Source organism: Pinus tabuliformis, chromosome 2_2 (assembly GCF_031772625.1).
Source record: "Pinus tabuliformis cultivar Carrire ecotype Pingquan chromosome 2_2, CPIR1, whole genome shotgun sequence".
NCBI lineage: Eukaryota > Viridiplantae > Streptophyta > Pinopsida > Pinales > Pinaceae > Pinus > Pinus tabuliformis.
In genome coordinates this window covers 775,001,473-775,006,825 of record NC_142300.1, presented here as the reverse complement: position 1 = coordinate 775,006,825, position 5,353 = coordinate 775,001,473, and the positions used below count along the sequence as shown (strand labels likewise).

The 5,353-nt window shown below is 36.0% G+C and overlaps 1 long non-coding RNA gene across 2 annotated transcripts; it reads right to left on the bottom strand.

Annotated features, from left to right (window-relative positions):
- Positions 1-799: 799 nt before the first annotated feature.
- Positions 800-1,891, bottom strand: LOC149194983 (uncharacterized). 2 transcript variants are annotated; one of them, XR_016255128.1, is made up of 2 exons: positions 1,758-1,891; positions 800-1,360 (listed from the first exon to the last, which is right to left on the bottom strand). It is a non-coding gene; the product is annotated as an uncharacterized LOC149194983 (long non-coding RNA). The 2 variants fall into 2 exon arrangements; XR_016255129.1 differs by lacking the exon at positions 1,758-1,891 and adding an exon at positions 1,583-1,749.
- Positions 1,892-5,353: the final 3,462 nt, after the last annotated feature.

Here is a 5,353-nt window from a genome sequence, read left to right as displayed (position 1 = left end):
TCCGCAAATGGATGGGCTCTCAAACACTCTGCCATTAAAAGACAAGCAAACCATTTATATTAAAAATAAGATTATATGAGTCAAAAAAATTCGAACAATATCCCTAAGAATTCGAACAATCAATGTCAAGTTATACAACGAAAGGCTTGGGCTAAGTATGTGGGATGCCAGAAAATGAATAAAAATACAAGTTGATCAATCAATATAACGTTATTACAAATAAACAAATTATATCACATTCCTACACAAATCAGAAGCATCCTCAAGCAAGCCTAATTATAGGCATTTCTGAGTAAATACCTGAAAAATGTCATGGATTGCTGAACATCTCTCTTAAATTATATCTTTTTTGGTACTTGTTTCCCAACATCACTTTTTTTGACAGTGAAATTACAGGAATCCGAAAAGGGAGCACATTTGTGTTCAGATCAAAAATTCATTGCTTATATAGAAGCATCAGCTAATATATGGAAAGACTGGAGGGATAACTAAGAACCTAAAAATGCTAACACCAAAATACAATTATTTAGCCTGGATGAACTACAACTGACCATAAGATCATTACAATTGTATTATAAAGTTCAAAAAAATGCAGAAAGAAAACATATAAGCATTAGATATATATATAGAATCTCATTCCAAGTTGAAATCTTTACACAGTATTAAACTGGGCAAGAAGCCCAATAACGTCACTATTAAAGAAATCCCATCTCAAATCACTAACTTAAAGTGTACACACTCCTTACTCATATAGTACCATCAATATGCCTGCAGGAATACAGCCAAGAATGTTTTGATATATCCCAGTTATCTTTGTTTGGCTTCTGTAAAGAAATACTCCCATTATGCCTTGAATCTGCAAGGCCAGCTAAGATAACAACCAGAAGCTTAGCTGAAAATTCATGCTCTTTTGCTTCTGCTATAGATTTGTTTTTTCCCTTAAACACAGTTCTCTAGTAAGTGGCTTCCTCAAAGACTCAAATGCAATCCAGCTGACCATGTCTCCAATCACCAGATCAAACCAAACTTTTAGCTCCTCACAGCCACCAACCAAGAAGCTAATCAACAGTTGAGCACTGCGGCTTTTGAACTCAAAATTTTACTCTCCAACATGAACACTAATATTGTTTCTGCGAACTTTAACTTTGCCTGGTTGATGAGATTTCCTCAGATTCTCTCCAGCATCATCATAGCTTTTGAGAGACTGAATTTCACAAGCATCCATTTGGGCTTGTTCCATGAGTCTATTCTCCCAAATCTTTGCAGCCATCCAGCGTTCTAACCAGCTCCAACCCCAGCTATTTTTGTCTGGCTCAATTCTAGCATAATTCATGTTTGTTTTCGAATTGCTTCTCCATTGCTGAAAAGAGATTCAACACCCATAAAAGTTACTAGTATATAAATTTCAAAATGTCAACCTGGCATCTACATCTAAGGTCTTGTGCAGAGGATTCTACCACAACATTTAAAATCTGCCAGAAATAGAGTGTTCAATCAAGGACTTATACAAATGAATATGATATGGTAAATTTTCACAATGGGAAGCTAACTTAAATGTTCAAAATCATACAACAACTCTTACATGAATGTAGATCCAGAAATATCTCTGCAAGCATTCTGTCGACTTAAAACTACAGAAATAAAATTACCAGAAGAGCATAAAAATATGTCCATTTTCATGAAATGCATAGGAAGACAAATAATAGCATAGAATCCATCATTCAGAGCGGCAGAAGTGAAAGAAACGATTAACTCACTCGTGTAGTTCCTTTCCTGTGCATACGGTAGCTTCGACCATCTTTATTCTCTCCATACCACTAGAAGGTCTGAGTCTCTTCAACATAAATTATTCCTCCACCATGTGCCTATATGGACCTGCTGTCTGTGTCACACCATTCTTTGCAAGGATAAAAGTAGTACTTTCTGCTATCTTTAGTCTTCAAAGGGTTCACTACAAGATTTTTCTCTGGAAAGTAAAGGGATCTTCTTTGAAATGTGACATCAAAAAAATCATCTACTGGGGTATGTCTCCTTCCCCTGTGTCTTCTTGCTGGGGAGATAAATTTTTTGCCTCTTTGTTTGACTTCAAAACCCCTATCCTCTATATCTTCATGTTCTCTGTACATGGAAAGGCGATACTGTTGCACCTGAGAATCTACTTTGTTAGAATTTGATGGAGTTAAGGTGTTGTAGGCATGAATCAATAGTATCCATGCGGCCAAACTCCAGATTATAGCAGACAAGGAACACCTGCTTCCTGCATTACAACTTAAAGTAGTTGATTTCCCATGTTTGTGTACCATCTTTCTTGTTGCTTTCATTCGCCCAAATAATACTGCAGAAAATACATTTCAAAATCTACAATTTAAACCATGTTTAATTGTTAATCAGATTTATATTTTTTATAATATACACGAATTGCTAGACAATTCTAATTACGAAAAGATTTTTCTTGTTGATGGTAACGCACGGAAATTAGAGACATCAAAAGAATGCCAAGGAAAATAGCATCAGAACAAAGAATCTGAAATAGAATTTCATCTATACCTTGAGAACTCTATGAAAACAAATATCATAACTCAATCCCCAAATAAATGGAATTCGGCAAATTATGAACAAGTGGGAGTTGCCAGTTGAAGATAAGAAATTCCATAAGTATGCCCACACACAATAATAAATATAGACCAAATACAGAAAATTAATGCGCAGAAGCAAAAACAACAGACTCCAAAATGTCAATACTGTCAATGAATCCACGAATATAAACCAAACAAGGTACTATAAGGGACGTTTCAGCTAACAACTTTATAGATCCTACAGGCAAAATATCTGATAAAGAGAACAAAAGGATAGATCATAGCAGGAACTTCAAAAGGGCAAACCTTTGGCCACAGATCAATAAGTACAACAAATATAACTATTTCTGCAGTTGAAGATAAAAATAGACTTTAGGTCTAAAAATTAGCTGGTCATATGCATCATCGGTTCAGTTTGCCCCAATATTGACCCCAAAGGTGGAAAATACAACAAAGTGAATGGAATAAGGAACATAAGCTTCAAAATGTAACCTGTCCATTGAAATATTCATGAAAAGTTGCAGTTACTTTATCACTGAATAAAGTCGGTTCAATCTAAAGCTTTGCTTGCACCATTTTATACAAATTCAATTCGCAATGGTTCATGAAATGCAAATACCATAAATCCCCGAATTGAGTAAGAACACAAGGGCTCTGGAATCTGAACCACCTTCTCAGGTTAGATAACAACTACAACTCTGATTTATGTGACCAGCATAAACAAAAATTCCTGAAAAACTTGCAATAATCAGAATATTTGACGGTCTACAGAAGATCTGGATAAAATGATTATCAAAGTAAACTAATGACCTTGACTGTGGAGGATCTGAATCTGGCATCTTCGTTCATAATCCAGTCCGTCCTCTATCTGTAAGGGGATTTTCCTTCATAAAACGCGAGAAATTTCTTCTGATCGATGCAGGATTTCTCTTCCGATGGAGGAAATCTGAAGCCCGGAAGATCCATTGAAAACTTTGCCTGCAAAACCTTCACTGGAGATAAAAGCTCATCAAGCTCCAAGCTCCTCGAGTCGAATGCCCAGAGACGCTGCCTGCTCAGGGAGATTTGAAGCAGCGAGAAAAACTGTGCGGCGATTTGAAGCAGCGAGAAAAACTGTGCGGAAAGAATATAAGAAACTAACCTAAACTACATCCAACGGTCTGGAACGTTTCAATCGTCTAACATCTGATCAGATGGCTCAAACAAGTACATGGTGGCAATTGGGTGAGTTGATTTCAGAGGGAAATGCCTTACGGCGTAAATATTTGACTTAGACATAAAAGTTTTAGATATTTCACTTTGACATGAATGTCAAAGTTTAAGTTGCTTATTTTTGGGTTTTGAAGTTTTTTAATTAAAATATTCCTCATCCCTTATTTATTTTATTTCACTTCACTTCGAGGATGATTTATTTTACGTTCCTACATTCAGCTTTTCCAATTTTTTAATTAAAACACTCTTGGTCCCCTCACTTCATGATATTTTTAATAAACTCCTTCCCACTTTCTTCAATATTGTCCTTGAATGCACACTTATAAAAATAGTGTGAAATGCCACAATGATGGTATGTTAATGAAAAAAATTTGATAGTGTAAACTATTTTCTTATTCATTAATTAAATATCATATTACATATACACAGGAGTATTGTTTTAAAATAGGAAAACTATTTTAGATATACAATTTGTGGGTTGAGAGAATATTTCAACCACACAACAAACTAGGGAAACCACTCTTATAGAATAGGAACAAACTTTTTACATAGAAAGTCACAACTGAGACAAGTAGGAATTAATATTCCAACACACCCCCTTAATGAGTACTTGTCTCGATATCAATCTACAAAGTCTAGTTGTGGTCAAACATAAGAGAATATGTTCATGTCCATATAAAGGAGCAACCATCCACTGGAATGCATGGGTACTAACTGCTATAACTATTAGTCTTGTAGGATGTCCTTTGCATACATGGCTCTTTCAACCATTATAACTGCACATCCGTACTTATACCTATAAATCCCCCTCCAATATCATCATGGGTTTTATCGGATTACCTGTAACCATGCTCTGGGTTTTATCAGATCACCCTCAACCATGCCTGCAAGGGCTCTTAGCCACCAAGGCTAAACTTAGCCACAAAGGCTCAACACAGCCAAGAAGGCTCACCACAACCACTTTGGGCCACAAATATGCCACTAAGGCACTCCAGCCACTCAGGGATACAACCCTACCATTTGGTAACTCCAGCCACTAAGGCTCACCAAAGACCTGACTCAACCAGGCAGAGGGTTTTCTCAGCTAACCCTAAACCATGCCAACAAGAATCTTTGTCCCACTTCACTCTTACATGTGGTTTATGGCTTACCATAAACTGACGCTACAAATACAAAGTGGTTTTTAGATTATGATGAACTGTATGGGGGTACACATGCCTTACAAGGCTTACAACACAACTCGAACTTTTGGATTTATCAAGTACATATTTTACAAAGACCCCTACAAAACATCCTAGACTTGCTTACTAATAAAATGTGTGACTCATAATACATTATGCTAGTGAATCTATTCCACAAAATTTCACCTAGTTGTCCATCATTATTTAATTTCCTGTGCATTTGGTATCTTTTTTCTATTTCTGATTTAATTGTCTTGCATTCACCTGCACGATTTGTTAGAGTAGCTAATTCTAACAAAACCACTCCATTGAGTTAGCTAAGCTCAATGCTTCTAATTCCAAAACAATTATAAATACCACATTAATTTGTTTCTCATTGGATTT